We start from the raw sequence: 24,005 nt of genomic DNA, 5'->3' as shown, positions 1-24,005 counted from the left end.
TTCAATTAATTACATAAATTATAACAAATATCATCATTAGTGCCTATTTGGAATATTGGAGCCAAGAAACAAAAATCTTCCATAACAAGATAATTACCCTAATGTATGCCATAGGTATTTAGTCTTTCTATAATTTATTAATAATGTATTCATTTTGACAATCATATCCATCCACGGCATGTTGTCTATCCCAATTCTCTAGAGCACCTGTGATTGGATTATGTTTTTGGTTGAGCAGTTATTAATCAATCGAACTAAAGATATTGGACATTTGGAGAATATAGGCTTATGTAATTTCTAGAATTGATTCTAACTCAAATTGTATGATGTCCATCCCTTCTTAGACCATTGAAATGTTATTATTTACATGGCAGAACTGTATTTATTGTGTATAGGCCTGGTGGTCATTGACATATTTTCCAGTAACTGCCGTGATTGCTGCAGACAGCACAGAACGGGCCCTTTTCCTTTCTAACCATTCAGACGAGTTCCAGTCTCAAATTCAGTCAGTGTTCCAAAAACAAGCATACAGGGAGGCCTACGGTCTGTCACTTTATTTAACCAGGCAAATCCGTTAAGAACACATTCTTATTTACAGTGACAACCTACCGGGGAACAGTGGGTTAACTGCCTTATTCAGGTGCAGAACGACAGTTTTTTTGTTGTTGTTAGCCTGGGGATTCGATCCAGCAACCTTTCGGTTACTGGCGCGGCGCAACGCTCTAACCCCTAGGCTAGGCTACCACTAGGCTACCTTCATACCGCATTCTTTAAAAAAATACATTAATATATTAACCAATTGATATATTTAACCAATAGTCCAGTAGCCAAGCTGAATATGGTCATTTCATGTAAAACAATGACATCTAGTGGAACGATGGATAACTTGCATGGACAAAGACATTTAGAGAGCTGTCAATAGGTCTGTCTACCTTAGGCAATTAGAGCCTCCGTAGTTTACAGTGCAGAACATTTGGAATCAAATGCAATGTATTCTAAGTAACCCCATCCATCATGGTAGAGATCGGTGCATTCTACAATCCACAGGGCCTACTTTAGAACTCATATAGAGGCCATAGCAGTGCACTGTGTGTCCATGACTGTTTTTAAAGGTTTGTTCACCAAGTACCAAGGGACTTTCGGGCCTTGTTCTTGTGCCAGAAGATCGTAAAGACAGGAATTTTAACGAGTATCTTGGCATCCTGTCATCAGAAGAAAATAAAACAAGAGAGAGGAGGGGTAGAGGCCTTGGGAGGGAAGAGGCAAAGTGGTGTCCGAGTCGGGGTGTGGTTGATGGTTGCACAGTGAAGTTATTGTGAGATCATACTTGTGAGATTTTTCCTTATGATCTCACACATTCCTAAAACAGCACCAGCGCCTCCTGTATACAGATAGAGCCAATGAAGTCAATGTTGCGTGCAGCTGTGGGTTTTCAAAGTCTGTTCATTTGTGTTTTTTTTAGCATGTATTGGAAAACAATATGAAAAGCAAAAATGTTTTTTAGCACCGCATGATACAATTGAATTACTAATGTTTCTTCCATATTACACCACGTAGCGGCAGAACGTCTCCTGTTGTTGATACGTTGACCCTTACTGAGATATTCATTAACCATATTTCTGTTCTTGAGTGCGTTACTACTGCTTCAGTATCTGGTCCTCTGTTGCTCAGTTGGAAGAGCATGGCGCTTGCAGTGCCAGTAGTTGGTGCAATTTAATGTATACGCCCATTATAGTTAGTCGCTTTGGATAAAAGTGTCTGCTAAATGGAATATATTAGTATACAGTGCATTCGGAAAATATTCAGACCCCTTGACTTTTCCCACATTTTATGTTACAACCTTATTTTAAAATGGATTAAATAAAAACAAATCCTCAGCAATCTACACACAATACCCCATAACGACAAAGCAAAAACAGGTTTTAAGAAATTTTGCAAATGTATAAAAAAATATAAATACCTTATTTACATAAGGAATTCAGACCCTTTTCTATGAGACTCGAAATTGGACTCCGGTGCATCATGTTTCTATTGCGCATCCTTGAGATGTTTCTGCAACTTGATTGGAGTCCACCTGTGATACATTCAATTGATTGGACATGATTTGGAAAGGCACACACCTGTCCTACAGTTGACAGTGGATGAAGACAGTGCATGTCAAAGCAAAAGGAAAGCCATGAGGTCGAATTAATTGTCCGTGGAGCTCCGTGACAGGATTGTGTCGAGGCACAGATCTGGGAAAGAGTTCTAAAACATTTCTGCAGCATTGAAGGTCCCTAAGAACACAGTGGCATCCATCATTCTTAAATGGAAGAAGTTTGGAACCACCAAGACTCTTCCTAGAGCTGGTTGTCTGGCCAAATTGAGCAATCGGGAGGTTACCAAGAACCCGATGGTCACTGACAGAGCTCTGGAGTTCCTCTGTGGAAGAACCTTCCAGAAGGACAACCATCTCTGCAGCACTCCACCAATCAGGCCTTTATGGTAGAGTGGCCAGGCGGAAGCCACTCCTCAGTAAAAGGCACATGACAGCCCGCTTGGAGTTTGCTAAAGGGCACCTACAGAACTCTCAGACCATGAGAAATAAGATTCTCTGGTCTGATGAAACCAAGATTCAACACTTTGGCCTGAATGCCAAGTGTCCAGTCTGGAGGAAACCTGGCATAATCTCTGCTGTGAAGTATGGTGGTGGCATCATCATGCCGTGGGGGTGTTTTCCAGTGGCAGAGACTAGGAGAATAGTCAGGATCGAGGCAAAGAAAAGTACAGAGAGATCCTTGATGAAAACCTGCTCCAGAGCACTCTGGACCTCAGACTAGGGCGAAGGATCACCTTCCAACAGGACAACAACCTTAAGCACACAGCCAAGACAATCCAGGAGTGGTTTCAGGACAAGTCTCTGAATGTCCTTGAGTGGCCCAGCCAGAGCCCAGATTTGAACCCGATCAAACATCATTGGAGAGACGTGAAAATAGCTGTGCAGCAACACTCCAAATCCAACCTGACAGAGCTTGAGAGGATTTGCAGATAAGAATGGGAGAAACTCCCCAAATGCAGGTGTGCCAAGCTTGTAGTTTCATACCCAAGAAGAATCAAGGTTGTAATTGCTGCCAAAGGTGCTTCTAAAAAGCACTGAGTAAAGGTTTCTGTTTTTTATTTTCAATATATTAGCAAAAATCTTTAAAATCCTGTTTTTGCTTTTGTCATTATGGGGTATTGTGTGTAGATTGATGAGAGGAAAAAACGATTGAATCCATTTTAGAGTAAGGCTGTAACCTAACAAAATTGTGGAACAAGTCAAGGGGTCTGAATACTTTCCGAAGGCACTGTCCATTATGGTAGCCTAGAGTGATCATTTTTGGAAGCCATGGTGAGAGGGTGAAAGGGTTAGATGAACTATCTTAGTAATACAGCAGAAATCCAGACAGACTATTATAAGTTCTATGAACTGAATAGTCCCTGAAATCCTTCAGTAAATCTCCATCTAGTGGTATTACAATCACTCACAGTGCACAGAGAAAGGACACTAATGGCAATAGGTGTACAGTACAGTGAAGTTAATGTACGGTTGCTGCAATTGGAATGACGGCATTGGACATTTTAAAGTGGGTCTTCGATAGCTAAGGCTAATTCAGAAGATAACTTCAGTTCTTTAAACACGTTTACTAAATGTTCCAATTCACATAGAAACATTTCCATTAAATGAAATAATGGTGGATCTGTGATCAAAGATGTAAATCTGTAATGAATCTTGGCTAATTTACCTGATGGATGGGTAGAGTTTAGTCTTCAGTAACTTTAGATCCTGATCACATGCTGGACGACCTCTGACCTTTAATATCCGCAGAGATTTCTTTGTGCCCCTGACAGACACACACATACACGCACGCCCTGGCTGAGTGTGTCTTATATCAGATATGCTGCCTGGCCAGGCTGCATGAATAACACCCTGTCTTACTTGACCCCAGGTGACCTGTACATTTTCCATGGTAATTGGTAATTGACTCAGCCATGTTTGTTATGAGTGAGCCACACTGTTGACCTTAACGCTGGCACAGGATTGAGATTGATCCACCATGCAGCAGACCCACAGCACAGTACCATTTGATTGTGTGGTATCATTTCACCAGGGTGGGATGATGTTACGTCACTGTGAAAACCAGATACAGAATAGTGAAATCTGCTGAATGGGTACATTCTCTTCAAGGCGGTTCAAAGACACAAGGAATGAATGCATCCTTCACTGTCCAGTATATTTTGTCTCTGTTCTGTCCTCTTTTGTAAAGTAGAATGCAATTAGCACACATTCATGATGTATTTTGTATTAGATCATGACGCTCAGACTACTAATACACATTATGCACAGAAATCTCAACCTCGGATTCAGATTTATTCTTACAAAACCTCCGGATCAGGGCGTTCAGCAACAAAGACACAAATGACGCATTGGTGTCCTCAGGGGTGTGAAAAGAGTATGCCCTCCGCTGCCATCATCTATTCAGCTTCCTGCCAGCAATAACAGTTCCCACAGATCACAGAGAGCACTCTCTGTTTTCCCCCTTGAGTGTGCCGGCTGGCGCCACGCCAGGACGGGCAGAGCTGCCGCTCTGAGGGACGAGGACAAGGGACGGCAGGCCCAGCCCAGTGAGACCAGAGACAATGGGTGCTGACACACCGACTGACTGACTCAGCCTGGCTGGCCTGGGCTCTGTCACACACACACTCTGTCTCCTCTCCTTTTGTCTTCTCTTTCAGCTTGCTAGACCAGGTTGAGGCTGCAGTCTGCAGGGACAAGATGGGGACTACTGTATGAACGGTTTTATTCTATGACGTTGTACTCGTGAGATGGCACTTTGTCATTCGTACTGTATCTTCGACCAGCACCAAGTAGGACAACGTTTTAGTTCTTGTGTATGTACTGTGTCGGTAACCACCAGGCATTTTCAGTGGCATTTCTGTTTGTTTAAACATACTTGAACACCATAGTTTGAGGTGTGGACTGTCTTAGAGTATTGTGGCTGTCATATGGGGTGGCAGGGTAGCCTAGTGTTTAGAGTGTTGGACTAGTAACAAAAAGGTTCAAATCAAGTTCAAATCCCTGCGCTGACAAGGTACAGATCTGTCGTTCTGCCTCTGAACAGGCAGTTAACCCACTGTTCCTAGGCCGTCATTGAAAAGAAGAATTTGTTCTTAACTGACTTGCCTAGTTAAATACAGTGGGGCAAAAAAAGTATAGTCAGCCACCAATTGTGCAAGTTCTCCCACTTAAAAAGATGAGAGGCCTGTAATTTTCATCATAGGTACACTTCAACTATGACAGACAAAATGAGAAAGAAAAATCCAGAAAATCACATTGTAGGATTTTCTTATGAATTTATTTGCAAATTATGGTGGAAAATCTTTTTAAGTGGGAGAACTTGCACAATTGGTGGCAGACTAAATACCTTTTTGCCCCACTGTATATATATATATATCCATGATAACATTCTCAGCCAGTAGTTTTATAATGATCAATCAATCAAATGTATTTATAAAGCACTTTTCTTCTTCTTCTTTTTTTTTTACATCAGCAGATATCACAAAGTGCTATTCAGAAACCCAGCCTAAAACCCCAAACAGCAAGCAATGCAGATGTAGAAGTATAGTGGCTCGGAAAAACTCCAGAGAAAGGCGGGAACCTAAGAAGACACCTAGAAAGGAACCATGATCACATGCATAGATTGATGGTGGCATCATGTTCACCTCTTGATGGACTCAGCCACTCTTATGTGCTCTTTTGTTCCTGGCACTACAGAGAGTCCGTTTCTCTTTGACACCCTAAAGGCTGTTTATTCATTCACATGCATTGGCAACACGCTGGACCACTTGTCTCATCCCGCTGCATACACGTGTTTCAGTGTGAGAACCAGCGACCACCAGACAATCCATGTCACTGTTGTTATCCTGACTGGGAGTCTGGGACACCACACTGGACCAGGGAAAAGGGAAGGTCACACTTAAGTGATCCAGATGAGTCCTTTTGTTTTGGTCCAGTCACATCTCAGTGGACTAAGACGTTCCAGTCCTGGTCCTGCCCCCATAAACACCCAGTAAAAGGCCTGCCTGCCCAGAGCTTCCAGTGAACTCCCTCCTCTCTATTCTTCTGTCCCAGGCTTAGGCCTGTGTGCTGCTAATTCAATAAGTGTTTATTTGTCACATTCAGGAAAGCAATAAACACCTCATTGTTTCATTCCCCCTGCATTCATTCAGAAAAGCCCTCGCTCTCTTTCTTTGATATCAACAAGCAGCTCTTCTGTTGAGCAGACACAGGACACAGAACTTGAACCGCGGGCCATTTGACAGAGCCTCGTTTTAGGGATGGGAAACTCGCTGGCGTTATTAGCGCCATTGTTATTAGCGCCAAGCTAGCTGCATCGCGGGCTGCGGCGGTGGAAAGGGCCAGGCCCTGAATGGTGCAAGGCGAGTCCACGGCGAGGGAACGACCCGGGGGAGAGAAAGGGGATTAAAGCCTGTAGAGGAAGACAGGTCGCTGGTCATTGTGCGGGGCTGACGTGGGGATACGGCTTCCACGCAGCAGTGGGAGGTCTTCCGGCTGCTCATTGTTGAGAGGAGAGTTGCACGTCCTCAGAGGCTCACAGCATCAGGAATCCTTTCGGCGGCAGAGCTGACCCTGTGACATCACTCTACAGACACACTGCTGTGAGTATGAGTCTCCCCAAATCCAGTCAGACTCCACTGTGAGCCCTTAGAGCTTGGCTGCAGACTCCACCAGGCGACCTCATTTTCTTACTTCAGGGTATTGGGTAGGGCACTTCTTGGTGGTGCTCTGAGTGTAATGTAATAGTGTAGTGTTTTGTAGAACTGCATAATTAAAGCTGGGATCTGTGAAAGGAGAAACGTTGCCACTGGTCACCCAAGGCACATTTGTTATTGTTTTTGAATAGGAGTAGTACACACTCTGCTGTTCTGTGGCATGTGCAGTGATGTCCGAGGGAGTAAGACCGTGATTGTTGCTTGAAGTCGTTTCAATTGTTGTAATATCACAAACAACTGTGGCAGTTTCACCGCAACGTATCCAAACTTGTAATGTTCAAAAAAAAATCTTCACCCCCAGTAGTGTGTGATTGCGGCCCGCAATTCGGGGCGTTCTTGCATCCCATTGGTTCCTGCATGAACGCCCCCCGAGCACGACATCATCACGCTTGTGTGGCATTTTGATTTTCTGGATTTCCCCTGATTGTCGATGCAATTAAAATGTGGGTCATAAAGGAAAATCAAAGTATTATCAGAGTTTTTGGGTGGCGAAGGACACTGCCTACCCGTGTCCTCGCTAGCTAGCTACCGGTGTCACCCCTGCCTCCCTCCTGCTGTTTACCGGAGTCCTAGCTATCAAACACAGTTCTCTGAACGACGCCGATGCCAGGTGTTCGGCAGGTGGAAGCAAAGGACACTGTGCTTTGCTTCCGTCTGCCAAACATCTGCCCTCGCGGTTGTTAACAGAACTGCGGGAAAGCACGGCCTGCCAGTGCCTCTTCTTCTTCTGTGGGGTTTATCGGCGATTGGCATCCAACGTTATGGTGCATTACCGCCATCTACTGGAGTGCCCCCGCCTCCCGTCTGTGTACCGGAGTCCAGCTTAAAAATGCTAGTATAAAGAGGGGTTCCTGCAGATACAGGAATGCCCACATGCAGGAATGCACCAAATTGCACCTGTCTCTCCACACTGGGCATCACTGGTATTGCATTATTTTGAGCTGCAGGGGGAGACATAACTCAGTAAGTTTAGTGTAGTACAAGTATTTTACACTGAGCGATTTCAAGTAAATAATCAAACTAACAAAATCATGCTCATCACACTGGTGCGTATATAAAGCAAACTGTTTCATCATGTAGGCATAACAATACTACAAACTATACATTGAAAAAGTATTTAATTGAAGCTTTTCAGACAGTGCCTCTCTCTGTCAACCCTTAGGGACAGTCTAATAGTTATGCCTTGTTGACTCTATTAAGGAGAAGTTATGGAGATCTGAGTTGGCTTTAGCGATGGTCTGAGTTCTGAGGCCTATCCAACTGCTAGCCATCATAGCACGACCACCAATGATGCTATCACAAGGTAAACTCAAAACTTTGACTGCAAGGACTTACAATTTATTTCACTAGGCAAGTCAGTTAAGAACGCATTTTTATTTTCAATGACAGTCTTGGAACAGTGGGTTAACTGCCTGTTCAGGGGCAGAAGGACAGATTTGTGCCTTGTCAGTTTGGGGATTTGAACTTGTCACCTTCCGGTTATTAGTCTAATGCTCTAACCACTAGGCTACCCTGCCGCCCCAAATAGAAACCTTTTGTTGATTACTGGATTGAAGTATAGAGAGGCTTACTATACATCAAAACAATGTAGTATGTGGCTATAATTGGCCATAAACACCATACATTAGGAACACCTTTTGCCCTCAGAATAGCCTCAATTCGTCGGGGCGTGGACTCTACAAGGTGTCGTAAGTGTTCCACAGGGATGCTGGTCCATGTTGACTTAAATGCTTCCCACAGTTGTGTCAAGTTGGCTGGATGTCCTTTGGGTGGTGGATAGTTCTTGACACACAGGAAATTGTTGAGCGTGACAAAGTCAGCAGCACCTGGCACCTACTATGATACCCCCCATTCAAAGGCGCTTACATTTTCTGTCTTGCCTATTCACCCTCTGAATGGCACACATACACAATGCATGTCTCAATTGTCTCTAGGCTTAAAAATCCTACTTTAACCTGTTTCCTCCCCTTCATCTACACTGATGTAAGTAGATTTAACAAGTGTCATCAACAAGGGGTCATAGCTTTTACTTGGATTCACCTGGTCAGTTGTCATGGACTCTGTTCTTAATGTTTTCTATTCTGCTCCTGAGTGGCTGCTCGCTCCTAAGTGGCGCAGCGGTCTAAGGCACTGCATCTCAGTGCTGGAGGCGTCACTACAGACCCTGGTTTGATTCCAGGCTGTATCACAACTGGCCGTGATTGGGATTCCCATAGGGCGACGCGCAATTGGCCCAGCATCGTTTGGCTGTCATTGCAAATATGAATTTGTTCTTAATTGACTTGCCTGGTTAAATACATTTAAAAATACTCTGTGTAGAAAAAGCAGTTTGGAGCCAACTTTATTGACACTAGAGAGCAGCAACGAGCCATAGGACACTTGGCAACCAGAAGACATTGAACATGATGTCTTCTGTGTTATGATAGAAACAGATTATTTATGATACACAACATGATCATGTTCATGAGATGTTTTTCATATCCATTTACAGGAGCATTAGGAAATCTTGTCAAAATAGAATTCTAATAAATTAGTGCGTATTCAGACCCCTTGACTTTTTCCACATTTTGTCACGTTACAGACTTAAAAATTATCCTTATCAATCTGCACACATTACCCCATAATGACAAAGCGAAAAAAATACAAAACAGAAATACCTTATTTTACATTAGTATTCAGACCCTTTGCTTTGAGACTTAAAATTGAGCTCAGGTGCATCCTGTTGATCATTGATCATCCTGAAGATGTTTCAACAACTTGATTGGAGTCCACCTGCGGTAAATTCAATTGATTGCATATGATTTGGAAAAGCACACACCTGTCCCACAGCTGACAGTGCATGTCAGAGCAAAGCCATGAGGTCAACGGAATAGTCCATAGAACTCTGAGACATGATTGTGATGAGGCACAGACCTCGGGAAGGGTACCAAAAAATGTCTGCAGCATTGAATGTCCCCAAGAACACAGTGGCCTCCATAAATCTTAAATGGAAGAAGTTTGGAAGCACCAAGACTCTTCCTAGAGCTGGCTGCCTAGACAAACTGAGCAATCAGGGGAGAAGGGCCATGGTCAGGGAGATCAAGAACCCAATGGGCACTCTGATAGAGCTCCATAGTTCCTCTGTGGAGATGGGAGAACCTTCCAGATGGACAACCATCTCTGCAGCACTCCACTAATCAGGCCTTTATGGTAGAGTGGCCAGACGGAAGCCGTTCCTCAATACAAGGCAAATGACGGCCCTCTTGGACTCTCAGACCATGAGAAACAAGATTCTCTGATCTGATGAAACCAAGATTGAACTATTTGGCCTTGATGCCAAGCGTCACGTCTGGAGGAAACCTGGGTCCATCCTTATGAAGGAAGGTGGTGGCAGCATCATGCTGTGGGGATGTTTTTCAGCAGCAGGGCCTGGGAGACTAATCAGGATCAAGGGGAAGATGAACGGAGTGAACTACAGAGAGATCCTTGATGAAAACCTGCTCCAGAGCGCTCTGGACCTCAGACTTATGCGAAGGTTCACCTTCCAACAGGACCATGAAGCTAAGCACACAGCCAAGACAACGCAGGAGTGGCTTCAGGACAAGTCTCTGAATGTCCTTGAGTGGCTCAGCAAGAGCCCGGACTTGAACCCGACCGAACATCTCTGGAGAGATCTGAATATAGCTATGCAGCGACACTACCCATCCAACCTGACAGAGCTTGAGAGGGTCTGCAGAGAAGAATAGGAGAAACAACCCAAATACAGGTGTGCCAAGCTTGTAGCGTCATACCCAAGAAGACTCAAGGCTGTCATCAATGCCAAAAGGTGCTTCAACAAAGTACTGAGTAAAGGGTCTGAATACTTATGTTAATGTGAAATTTCAATTTTTTTATTTGATAAAAGAGCAAACATAAAAAATAAAAAAAGTTTTTGCTTTGTCATTATGGGGTATTGTGTGTAGATTGATGATGATGAAAAAAACATTTAGTCCATTTTAGAATAAGGCTGTAACAAAATGTGATAAAAGTCAAGGGCTCCTGAATACTTTCCGAATGCACTGTATGTGCACTGTTGAGCCACGTTTTACATTCAGCATCACTACGTCAAGGGAGATACATTATTCTTTCGAACAAAGATATCTACATATATTTCAGGATGTTGTTTATCCCCGGAAATAATAACCCGGAAACATGACAGTTTTGAAAAAAATGTGGTCCAAAAAAGCTGCCTCTTTCATTGACTTACCCCAGTAAGTGGGCGATGGTGTCCTGTGTCAGTAGGGGAAGGTGCTGGTAGGTCAAAGTTGAATTGATGGAATGGGGGGGGGGTGGTATATTGTATATCTTAAATGTATGCCTTTAATATATAGACATTCAGACATACACTGAGAATACAAAACATTAAGAACACTTGCTTTTTCCTTGACAGACTGACCAGGTGAATCCTGCTCTTTCCATGACATAGACTGACCAGGTGAATCCTGCTCTTTCCTTGACAGACTGACCAGGTGAATCCTGCTCTTTCCATGTCATAGACTGACCAGGTGAATCCTGATGAAAGCCACAATCCCCTATTGATGTCACTTGTGAAATCCACTTCCACCAGTGTAGATGAAGGAGAGGAGAGGTTAAAGAAGGATTTTGAAGCCTTTAAGTCTGCGACAGCGATGTTGTTTCGATGTGCCAATTCATAGACACCTTCTCTACATGTGAGGCTATGAAGCCCACGAAGCAGGTCTCGATGCCTCTGCGTCTCTATCACAGACACGTTCTCTACATGTGAGGCTACTAAAGCCCACGAAGCAGGTCTCTGTGCCTCTGCGTCTCTATCACAGACACGTTCTCTACATGTGAGGCTACTAAAGCCCACGAAGCAGGTCTCTATGCCTCTGCGTCTCTATCATAGACACGTTCTCTACATGTGAGGCTACTAAGCCCACGAAGCAGGTCTCTGTGCCTCTGCGTCTCTATCACAGACACGTTCTCTACATGTGAGGCTACTAAGCCCACGAAGCAGGTCTCTGTGCCTCTGCGTCTCTATCATAGACACGTTCTCTACATGTGAGGCTACTAAGCCCACGAAGCAGGTCTCTGTGCCTCTGCGTCTCTATCACAGACACGTTCTCTACATGTGAGGCTACTAAGCCCACGAAGCAGGTCTCTATGCCTCTGCGTCTCTATCATAGACACGTTCTCTACATGTGAGGCTCTACATGTGAGCTACTAAGCCCACGAAGCAGGTCTCTGTGCCTCTGCGTCTCTATCACAGACACGTTCTCTACATGTGAGGCTACTAAGCCCACGAAGCAGGTCTCTGTGCCTCTGCGTCTCTATCATAGACACGTTCTCTACATGTGAGACTACTAAGCCCACGAAGCAGGTCTCTGTGCCTCTGCGTCTCTATCACAGACACGTTCTCTACATGTGAGGCTACTACCCACGAAGCAGGTCTCTGTGCCTCTGCGTCTCTATCACAGACACGTTCTCTACATGTGAGACTACTAAGCCCACGAAGCAGGTCTCTGTGCCTCTGCGTCTCTATCATAGGCACGTTCTCTACATGTGAGGCTACTAAGCCCACGAAGCAGGTCTCTGTGCCTCTGCGTCTCTATCATAGGCACGTTCTCTACATGTGAGGCTACTAAGCCCACGAAGCAGGTCTCTGTGCCTCTGCGTCTCTATCATAGACACGTTCTCTACATGTGAGGCTTACTAAGCCCACGAAGCAGGTCTCTGTGCCTCTGCGTCTCTATCATAGACACGTTCTCTACATGTGAGGCTACTAAGCCCACGAAGCAGGTCTCTGTGCCTCTGCGTCTCTATCATAGACACGTTCTCTACATGTGAGGCTACTAAGCCCACGAAGCAGGTCTCTGTGCCTCTGCGTCTCTATCATAGACACGTTCTCTACATGTGAGGCTACTAAGCCCACGAAGCAGGTCTCTGTGCCTCTGCGTCTCTCTCATAGACACGTTCTCTACATGTGAGGCTACTAAGCCCACGAAGCAGGTCTCTGTGCCTCTGCGTCTCTCTCATAGACACGTTCTCTACATGTGAGGCTACTAAGCCCACGAAGCAGGTCTCTGTGCCTCTGCGTCTCTCTCATAGACACGTTCTCTACATGTGAGGCCACTAAGCCCACGAAGCAGGTCTCTGTGCCTCTGCGTCTCTATCATAGACACGTTCTCTACATGTGAGGCTACTAAGCCCACGAAGCAGGTCTCTGTGCCTCTGCGTCTCTATCACAGGCAACGTTCTCTACATGTGAGGCTACTAAGCCCACGAAGCAGGTCTCTGTGCCTCTGCGTCTCTATCATAGACACGTTCTCTACATGTGAGGCTACTAAGCCCACGAAGCAGGTCTCTGTGCCTCTGCGTCTCTATCACAGACACGTTCTCTACATGTGAGGCTACTAAAGCCCACGAAGCAGGTCTCTATGCCTCTGCGTCTCTATCATAGACACGTTCTCTACATGTGAGGCTACTAAGCCCACGAAGCAGGTCTCTGTGCCTCTGCGTCTCTATCACAGACACGTTCTCTACATGTGAGGCTACTAAGCCCACGAAGCAGGTCTCTGTGCCTCTGCGTCTCTATCATAGACACGTTCTCTACATGTGAGGCTACTAAGCCCACGAAGCAGGTCTCTGTGCCTCTGCGTCTCTATCACAGGCACGTTCTCTACATGTGAGGCTACTAAGCCCACGAAGCAGGTCTCTGTGCCTCTGCGTCTCTATCACAGACACGTTCTCTACATGTGAGGCTACTAAGCCCACGAAGCAGGTCTCTGTGCCTCTGCGTCTCTATCACAGACACGTTCTCTACATGTGAGACTACTAAGCCCACGAAGCAGGTCTCTGTGCCTCTGCGTCTCTATCATAGGCACGTTCTCTACATGTGAGGCTACTAAGCCCACGAAGCAGGTCTCTGTGCCTCTGCGTCTCTATCATAGGCACGTTCTCTACATGTGAGGCTACTAAGCCCACGAAGCAGGTCTCTGTGCCTCTGCGTCTCTATCATAGACACGTTCTCTACATGTGAGGCTTACTAAGCCCACGAAGCAGGTCTCTGTGCCTCTGCGTCTCTATCATAGACACGTTCTCTACATGTGAGGCTACTAAGCCCACGAAGCAGGTCTCTGTGCCTCTGCGTCTCTATCATAGACACGTTCTCTACATGTGAGGCTACTAAGCCCACTCTGAAGCAGGTCTCTGTGCCTCTGCGTCTCTATCATAGACTCTACATGTGAGGCTACTAAGCCCACGAAGCAGGTCTCTGTGCCTCTGCGTCTCTACGTTCTCTACATGTGAGGCTACTAAGCCCACGAAGCAGGTCTCTGTGCCTCTGCGTCTCTCTCATAGACACGTTCTCTACATGTGAGGCTACTAAAGCCCACGAAGCAGGTCTCTGTGCCTCTGCGTCTCTCTCATAGACACGTTCTCTACATGTGAGGCTACTAAGCCCACGAAGCAGGTCTCTGTGCCTCTGCGTCTCTCTCACAGACACGTTCTCTACATGTGAGGCCACTAAGCCCATGAAGCAGGTCTCTGTGCCTCTGCGTCTCTATCACAGACACGTTCTCTACATGTGAGGCTACTAAGCCCACGAAGCAGGTCTCTGTGCCTCTGCGTCTCTCTCATAGACACGTTCTCTCATCTACTAGACACGTTCTCTACATGTGAGGCTACTAAGCCCACGAAGCAGGTCTCTGTGCCTCTGCGTCTCTCTCATAGACACGTTCTCTACATGTGAGGCCACTAAGCCCACGAAGCAGGTCTCTGTGCCTCTGCGTCTCTATCATAGACACGTTCTCTACATGTGAGGCTACTAAGCCCACGAAGCAGGTCTCTGTGCCTCTGCGTCTCTATCACAGGCAACGTTCTCTACATGTGAGGCTACTATAAGCCCACGAAGCAGGTCTCTGTGCCTCTGCGTCTCTATCATAGACACGTTCTCTACATGTGAGGCTACTAAGCCCACGAAGCAGGTCTCTGTGCCTCTGCGTCTCTATCACAGACACGTTCTCTGTGAGGCATGTGAGGCTACTAAAGCCCACGAAGCAGGTCTCTATGCCTCTGCGTCTCTATCATAGACACGTTCTCTACATGTGAGGCTACTAAGCCCACGAAGCAGGTCTCTGTGCCTCTGCGTCTCTATCACAGACACGTTCTCTACATGTGAGGCTACTAAGCCCACGAAGCAGGTCTCTGTGCCTCTGCGTCTCTATCATAGACACGTTCTCTACATGTGAGGCTACTAAGCCCACGAAGCAGGTCTCTGTGCCTCTGCGTCTCTATCACAGGCACGTTCTCTACATGTGAGGCTACTAAGCCCACGAAGCAGGTCTCTGTGCCTCTGCGTCTCTATCACAGACACGTTCTCTACATGTGAGGCTACTAAGCCCACGAAGCAGGTCTCTGTGCCTCTGCGTCTCTATCACAGACACGTTCTCTACATGTGAGACTACTAAGCCCACGAAGCAGGTCTCTGTGCCTCTGCGTCTCTATCATAGGCACGTTCTCTACATGTGAGGCTACTAAGCCCACGAAGCAGGTCTCTGTGCCTCTGCGTCTCTATCATAGACACGTTCTCTACATGTGAGGCTACTAAGCCCACGAAGCAGGTCTCTGTGCCTCTGCGTCTCTATCACAGACACGTTCTCTACATGTGAGGCTACTAAGCCCACGAAGCAGGTCTCTGTGCCTCTGCGTCTCTATCATAGACACGTTCTCTACATGTGAGGCTACTAAGCCCACTAAGAAGCAGGTCTCTGTGCCTCTGCGTCTCTATCACAGACACGTTCTCTACATGTGAGGCTACTAAGCCCACGAAGCAGGTCTCTGTGCCTCTGCGTCTCTATCATAGACACGTTCTCTACATGTGAGGCTACTAAGCCCACGAAGCAGGTCTCTGTGCCTCTGCGTCTCTATCACAGACACGTTCTCTACATGTGAGGCTACTAAGCCCACGAAGCAGGTCTCTGTGCCTCTGCGTCTCTATCATAGACACGTTCTCTACATGTGAGGCTACTAAGCCCACGAAGCAGGTCTCTGTGCCTCTGCGTCTCTATCACAGACACGTTCTCTACATGTGAGGCTACTAAGCCCACGAAGCAGGTCTCTGTGCCTCTGCGTCTCTATCACAGACACGTTCTCTACATGTGAGGCTACTAAGCCCACGAAGCAGGTCTCTGTGCCTCTGCGTCTCTATCATAGGCACGTTCTCTACATGTGAGGCTACTAAGCCCACGAAGCAGGTCTCTGTGCCTCTGCGTCTCTATCATAGACACGTTCTCTACATGTGAGGCTACTAAGCCCACGAAGCAGGTCTCTGTGCCTCTGCGTCTCTATCATAGACACGTTCTCTACATGTGAGGCTACTAAGCCCACGAAGCAGGTCTCTGTGCCTCTGCGTCTCTATCATAGACACGTTCTCTACATGTGAGGCTACTAAGCCCACGAAGCAGGTCTCTGTGCCTCTGCGTCTCTATCATAGACACGTTCTCTACATGTGAGGCTACTAAGCCCACGAAGCAGGTCTCTGTGCCTCTGCGTCTCTATCATAGACACGTTCTCTACATGTGAGGCTACTAAGCCCACGAAGCAGGTCTCTGTGCCTCTGCGTCTCTATCATAGACACGTTCTCTACATGTGAGGCTACTAAGCCCACGAAGCAGGTCTCTGTGCCTCTGCGTCTCTATCATAGACACGTTCTCTACATGTGAGGCTACTAAGCCCACGAAGCAGGTCTCTGTGCCTCTGCGTCTCTATCACTAGACACGTTCTCTCACATGTGAGGCTACTAAGCCCACGAAGCAGGTCTCTGTGCCTCTGCGTCTCTATCATAGACACGTTCTCTACATGTGAGGCTACTAAGCCCATGTGAGGCTACTAAGCCCACGAAGCAGGTCTCTGTGCCTCTGCGTCTCTATCATAGACACGTTCTCTACATGTGAGGCTACTAAGCCCATGAAGCAGGTCTCTGTGCCTCTGCGTCTCTATCACAGACACGTTCTCTACATGTGAGGCTACTAAGCCCACGAAGCAGGTCTCTGTGCCTCTGCGTCTCTATCACAGACACGTCATAGACACGTTCTCTACATGTGAGGCTACTAAGCCCACGAAGCAGGTCTCTGTGCCTCTGCGTCTCTATCATAGACACGTTCTCTACATGTGAGGCTACTAAGCCCACGAAGCAGGTCTCTGTGCCTCTGCGTCTCTATCATAGACACGTTCTCTACATGTGAGGCTACTAAGCCCACGAAGCAGGTCTCTGTGCCTCTGCGTCTCTATCACAGACACGTTCTCTACATGTGAGGCTACTAAGCCCACGAAGCAGGTCTCTGTGCCTCTGCGTCTCTATCATAGACACGTTCTCTACATGTGAGGCTACTAAGCCCACGAAGCAGGTCTCTGTGCCTCTGCGTCTCTATCACAGACACGTTCTCTACATGTGAGGCTACTAAGCCCACGAAGCAGGTCTCTGTGCCTCTGCGTCTCTATCATAGACACGTTCTCTACATGTGAGGCTACTAAGCCCACGAAGCAGGTCTCTGTGCCTCTGCGTCTCTATCACAGACACGTTCTCTACATGTGAGGCTACTAAGCCCACGAAGCAGGTCTCTGTGCCTCTGCGTCTCTATCATAGACACGTTCTCTACATGTGAGGCTACTAAGCCCACGAAGCAGGTCTCTGTGCCTCTGCGTCTCTATCACAGACACGTTCTCTACATGTGAGGCTACTAAGCCCACGAAGCAGGTCTCTGTGCCTCTGCGTCTCTATCACAGACACGTTCTCTACATGTGAGGCTACTAAGCCCACGAAGCAGGTCTCTGTGCCTCTGCGTCTCTATCACAGACACGTTCTCTACATGTGAGGCTACTAAGCCCACGAAGCAGGTCTCTGTGCCTCTGCGTCTCTATCATAGACACGTTCTCTACATGTGAGGCTACTAAGCCCACGAAGCAGGTCTCTGTGCCTCTGCGTCTCTATCATAGACACGTTCTCTACATGTGAGGCTACTAAGCCCACGAAGCAGGTCTCTGTGCCTCTGCGTCTCTATCATAGACACGTTCTCTACATGTGAGGCTACTAAGCCCACGAAGCAGGTCTCTGTGCCTCTGCGTCTCTATCATAGACACGTTCTCTACATGTGAGGCTACTAAGCCCACGAAGCAGGTCTCTGTGCCTCTGCGTCTCTATCATAGACACGTTCTCTACATGTGAGGCTACTAAGCCCACGAAGCAGGTCTCTGTGCCTCTGCGTCTCTATCATAGACACGTTCTCTACATGTGAGGCTACTAAGCCCACGAAGCAGGTCTCTGTGCCTCTGCGTCTCTCTCATAGACACGTTCTCTACATGTGAGGCTACTAAAGCCCACGAAGCAGGTCTCTGTGCCTCTGCGTCTCTCTCATAGACACGTTCTCTACATGTGAGGCTACTAAGCCCACGAAGCAGGTCTCTGTGCCTCTGCGTCTCTCTCATAGACACGTTCTCTACATGTGAGGCCACTAAGCCCATGAAGCAGGTCTCTGTGCCTCTGCGTCTCTATCACAGACACGTTCTCTACATGTGAGGCTACTAAGCCCACGAAGCAGGTCTCTGTGCCTCTGCGTCTCTATCATAGACACGTTCTCTACATGTGAGGCTACTAAGCCCACGAAGCAGGTCTCTGTGCCTCTGCGTCTCTATCAAAGACACGTTCTCTACATGTGAGGCTACTAAAGCCCACGAAGCAGGTCTCTATGCCTCTGCGTCTCTATCATAGACACGTTCTCTACATGTGAGGCTACTAAGCCCACGAAGCAGGTCTCTGTGCCTCTGCGTCTCTATCACAGACACGTTCTCTGCATGTGAGGCATAAGCCCACGAAGCAGGTCTCTGTGAGGCTACTAAAGCCCACGAAGCAGGTCTCTGTGCCTCTGCGTCTCTATCATAGACACGTTCTCTACATGTGAGGCTACTAAGCCCACGAAGCAGGTCTCTGTGCCTCTGCGTCTCTATCACAGACACGTTCTCTACATGTGAGGCTACTAAGCCCACGAAGCAGGTCTCTGTGCCTCTGCGTCTCTATCACAGACACGTTCTCTACATGTGAGGCTACTAAGCCCACGAAGCAGGTCTCTGTGCCTCTGCGTCTCTATCATCAGACACGTTCTCTACATGTGAGGCTACTAAGCCCACGAAGCAGGTCTCTGTGCCTCTGCGTCTCTATCACATGTGAGGCTACTAAGTCTCTGTGCTCATGTGAGGCTACTAAGCCCACGAAGCAGGTCTCTGTGCCTCTGCGTCTCTATCATAGACACGTTCTCTACATGTGAGGCTACTAAGCCCACGAAGCAGGTCTCTGTGCCTCTGCGTCTCTATCACAGACACGTTCTCTACATGTGAGGCTACTAAGCCCACGAAGCAGGTCTCTGTGCCTCTGCGTCTCTATCATAGACACGTTCTCTACATGTGAGGCTACTAAGCCCACGAAGCAGGTCTCTGTGCCTCTGCGTCTCTATCACACGTTCTCTACATGTGAGGCGTTCTCTACATGTGAGGCTACTAAGCCCACGAAGCAGGTCTCTGTGCCTCTGCGTCTCTATCACAGACACGTTCTCTACATGTGAGGCTACTAAGCCCACGAAGCAGGTCTCTGTGCCTCTGCGTCTCTATCACAGACACGTTCTCTACATGTGAGGCTACTAAGCCCACGAAGCAGGTCTCTGTGCCTCTGCGTCTCTATCACAGACACGTTCTCTACATGTGAGGCTACTAAGCCCACGAAGCAGGTCTCTGTGCCTCTGCGTCTCTATCATCAGACACGTTCTCTACATGTGAGACTACTAAGCCCACGAAGCAGGTCTCTGTGCCTCTGCGTCTCTATCATAGGCACGTTCTCTACATGTGAGGCTACTAAGCCCACGAAGCAGGTCTCTGTGCCTCTGCGTCTCTATCATAGGCACGTTCTCTACATGTGAGGCTACTAAGCCCACGAAGCAGGTCTCTGTGCCTCTGCGTCTCTATCATAGACACGTTCTCTACATGTGAGGCTACTAAGCCCACGAAGCAGGTCTCTGTGCCTCTGCGTCTCTATCATAGACACGTTCTCTACATGTGAGGCTACTAAGCCCACGAAGCAGGTCTCTGTGCCTCTGCGTCTCTATCATAGACACGTTCTCTACATGTGAGGCTACTAAGCCCACTACTAAGCAGGTCTCTGTGCCTCTGCGTCTCTATCATAGACACGTTCTCTACATGTGAGGCTACTAAGCCCACGAAGCAGGTCTCTGTGCCTCTGCGTCTCTCTCATAGACACGTTCTCTACATGTGAGGCTACTAAAGCCCACGAAGCAGGTCTCTGTGCCTCTGCGTCTCTCTCATAGACACGTTCTCTACATGTGAGGCTACTAAGCCCACGAAGCAGGTCTCTGTGCCTCTGCGTCTCTCTCATAGACACGTTCTCTACATGTGAGGCCACTAAGCCCATGAAGCAGGTCTCTGTGCCTCTGCGTCTCTATCACAGACACGTTCTCTACATGTGAGGCTACTAAGCCCACGAAGCAGGTCTCTGTGCCTCTGCGTCTCTATCATAGACACGTTCTCTACATGTGAGGCTACTAAGCCCACGAAGCAGGTCTCTGTGCCTCTGCGTCTCTATCACAGACACGTTCTCTACATGTGAGGCTACTAAGCCCACGAAGCAGGTCTCTATGCCTCTGCGTCTCTATCATAGACACGTTCTCTACATGTGAGGCTACTAAGCCCACGAAGCAGGTCTCTGTGCCTCTGCGTCTCTATCACAGACACGTTCTCTACATGTGAGGCTACTAAGCCCACGAAGCAGGTCTCTATGCCTCTGCGTCTCTATCATAGACACGTTCTCTACATGTGAGGCTACTAAGCCCACGAAGCAGGTCTCTGTGCCTCTGCGTCTCTATCACAGACACGTTCTCTACATGTGAGGATACTAAAGCCCACGAAGCAGGTCTCTGTGCCTCTGCGTCTCTATCATAGACACGTTCTCTACATGTGAGACTACTAAGCCCACGAAGCAGGTCTCTGTGCCTCTGCGTCTCTATCACAGGCACGTTCTCTACATGTGAGGCTACTAAGCCCACGAAGCAGGTCTCTATGCCTCTGCGTCTCTATCACAGACACGTTCTCTACATGTGAGGCTACTAAGCCCACGAAGCAGGTCTCTGTGCCTCTGCGTCTCTCTCATAGACTCTCTTTCACAACGGTCATTGTTAGTTTTCTTCTTCGTCTTTATTTTTTAGCAATGTACCTTTTCAGTGCCCTTCAGTCTATTTTCTCACCCCTTGCTGCTGCTCTTATGTGCTTCTTCCCTTCTCTGGCTTCCTTGGCTGCTCTCTCAAGAACCTCAAGGGGGAGGGGTTTACATTAGGGGGAGGGGTTTACATTTGTATACACAGGACACGACGATGTCTGCTCTGTGACAATACGAATACACTGGCTTGAGTTCCTATGCATGACACATTGCTAAAATAATATGCGTATTAATTAAGCATAAAACGGACAAAACGCAATCATCATTGGTATGGGTTATGGTGGCCAGTGGCTCAACTTACCTCATTGCTATTGGCTCAACTTACCCCAAGGCAAACATTTTGACAATATTAGCCCACACAGCTACAAGGATGCACTTTCATGCCACTGGAGGTTTAAGACCTCATATCGTGGCTTATATAGACCCCAACTGATGTATAAAATCATCTTCTAACTATCTAATTTGGTTTAGATAAGACGTCAATTCAACATCTATTCTACATTGGTTCAATGTAATTTCATTGAAATAACGTGGAAACAACGTTGATTCGACCAGTGTGTGCCCAGTGGAAAGCATCATGAAACCCAATAAAAACCCAATAAATTCATTTGACTTTGTATTCGGTCACATGATTCATTTTGTGTATGGTTTCCTAGAAACAAGGGGTGGCTCAATTAACCCTTTGGCTCGACTTACCCCACTCTCCCCTAAAGCACTCTTGTGCAAAGGGCATTGCTTTATCCTGGAAACAATATCCTTCATGACAACTTTTTCATAATTGATTGATCTAACTTTTCAGTGTGTACGTGTCTATTTGTGTGAGAGAGGGGGGAAAAAACACGTGTAACTATTGAGAGACTTGATAGTTCATCTCTTGAGGTCACCCTGGTTGAAATCCAATAACATTATTGTTCGGAGAATGGCATTTTCTCTTTCAGTCCATGAAAGAAACCCTACAGTTTCCCCTTGTTATTAATGGGCACGAATGCACAATGTCCTGTGTCTCAACAGTTTCCCAAGGTACCTGTGTGCCAAGGGGAACCCCTCTGACATAAATAGGATCATTGTACACCTCTGGAGTGATGTTTTCGAGACCCCTATGACTAAACAAATTGCTCCGTGACCCCAGAGCCCCCATATTTACTTGTGACAGGTGTATTAATTACAGCCTGGTTCCCTCCCCACCCTCCTCATTACACCCTGCTCTCTGGGCCTCTTTGTGAAGGGTTTTCCAACACGAGAGTGTCTAACCTTTGACCTTTAACTCTCGTATGGGTCCCCTCCCCTGGCCCCTGGCCTTGGTGGTCAGGGCCCCCAACTAGCCTTGTCTAAAGACGGCTGATTTATTTCCCAACACTCTGAGACTAAATTACTCCCTCCCTTCCCTGACCTCCCGCATTGTGCCGGATGAAGAGGCGAGAGGAGGAAAGGAGAGGAGGAGAAGAGGAGGACAGCCTTCCTTCCAGGCCAAATACAAGGGAGGGAGGCTGGGATTGGCAGCAGAGGACATGCATGAACCAACCACGTCCCTTACCAAGGAAGTATTTGAAAATGAAAGGGTGTTTCCCATCTGTGTCATCTCACAGTTTGTCAGTGTGAGAGAGGGTGAGAGGGAGAGGAGGGAGACACAGAGAGGGGGAGGGAGAGAGAGAGGGTGAGAGGGAGAGGAGGGAGACACAGAGAGTGAGAGGGGAGGGAGAGAGAGAGGGTGAGAGGGAGAGGAGGGAGACACAGAGAGTGAGAGGGGAGGGAGAGAGAGAGGGTGAGAGGGAGAGGAGGGAGACACAGAGAGGGAGAGGGGAGGGAGAGAGGGAGAGGAGGAAGACACAGAGAGTGAGAGGGGAGGGAGAGAGAGAGGGTGAGAGGGAGAGGAGGGAGACACAGAGAGTGAGAGGGGAGGGAGAGAGAGAGAGGGTGAGAGGGAGAGGGGGAGACACAGAGAGTGAGAGGGGAGGGAGGGAGAGGAGGGAGACACAGAGAGTGAGAGGGGAGGGAGAGAGAGAGGGTGAAAGGGAGAGGAGGGAGACACAGAGAGTGAGAGGGGAGGGAGAGAGAGAGGGTGAGAGGGAGAGGAGGGAGACACAGAGAGTGAGAGGGGAGGGAGAGAGAGAGGGTGAGAGAGGGAGAGGAGGGAGACACAGAGAGTGAGAGGGGAGGGAGAGAGGGAGAGGAGGGAGACAAAGAGAGTGAGAGGGGAGGGAGAGGGGAGAGGAGGGAGACACAGAGAGTGAGAGGGGAGGGAGAGAGACAGGGTGAGAGGGAGAGGAGGGAGACACAGAGAGTGAGAGGGGAGGGAGAGAGAGGGTGAGAGGGAGAGGAGGGAGACACAGAGAGTGAGAGGGGAGGGAGAGAGAGGGTGAGAGAGGGAGAGGAGGGAGACACAGAGAGTGAGAGGGGAGGGAGAGAGGGAGAGGAGGGAGACAAAGAGAGTGAGAGGGGAGGGAGAGAGGGAGAGGAGGGAGACACAGAGAGTGAGAGGGGAGAGATAGAGAGAGGGTGAGAGGGAGAGGAGGGAGACACAGAGAGTGAGAGGGGAGTGAGAGAGAGGGTGAGAGGGAGAGGAGGGAGACACAGAGAGTGAGAGGGGAGGGAGGGAGGGAGAGAGAGGGAGAGGAGGGAGACACAGAGAGTGAGAGGGTTTACTAGAAAACAAGGACACGGTGGCTCACATTAAGGAGAGAGAGAGAGGGAGGGAGACACAGAGAGTGAGAGGGGAGGGGGAGAGAGAGAGAGGAGAGGGGAGGGAGAGAGAGAGGGTGAGAGGGAGAGGAGGGAGACACAGAGAGTGAGAGGGGAGGGAGAGAGAGGGTGAGAGGGAGAGGAGGGAGACACAGAGAGTGAGAGGGGAGGGAGAGAGAGAGGGTGAGAGGGAGGGAGGAGGGAGACCCAGAGAGTGAGAGGGGAGGAAGAGAGGGAGAGGAGGGAGACACAGAGAGTG

This window comes from Oncorhynchus gorbuscha, linkage group LG23 (assembly GCF_021184085.1).
Source record: "Oncorhynchus gorbuscha isolate QuinsamMale2020 ecotype Even-year linkage group LG23, OgorEven_v1.0, whole genome shotgun sequence".
Lineage (NCBI taxonomy): Eukaryota > Metazoa > Chordata > Actinopteri > Salmoniformes > Salmonidae > Oncorhynchus > Oncorhynchus gorbuscha.
The sequence above is the reverse complement of the archived record's forward strand: the minus strand, read 5'-3'. Positions refer to the sequence as shown.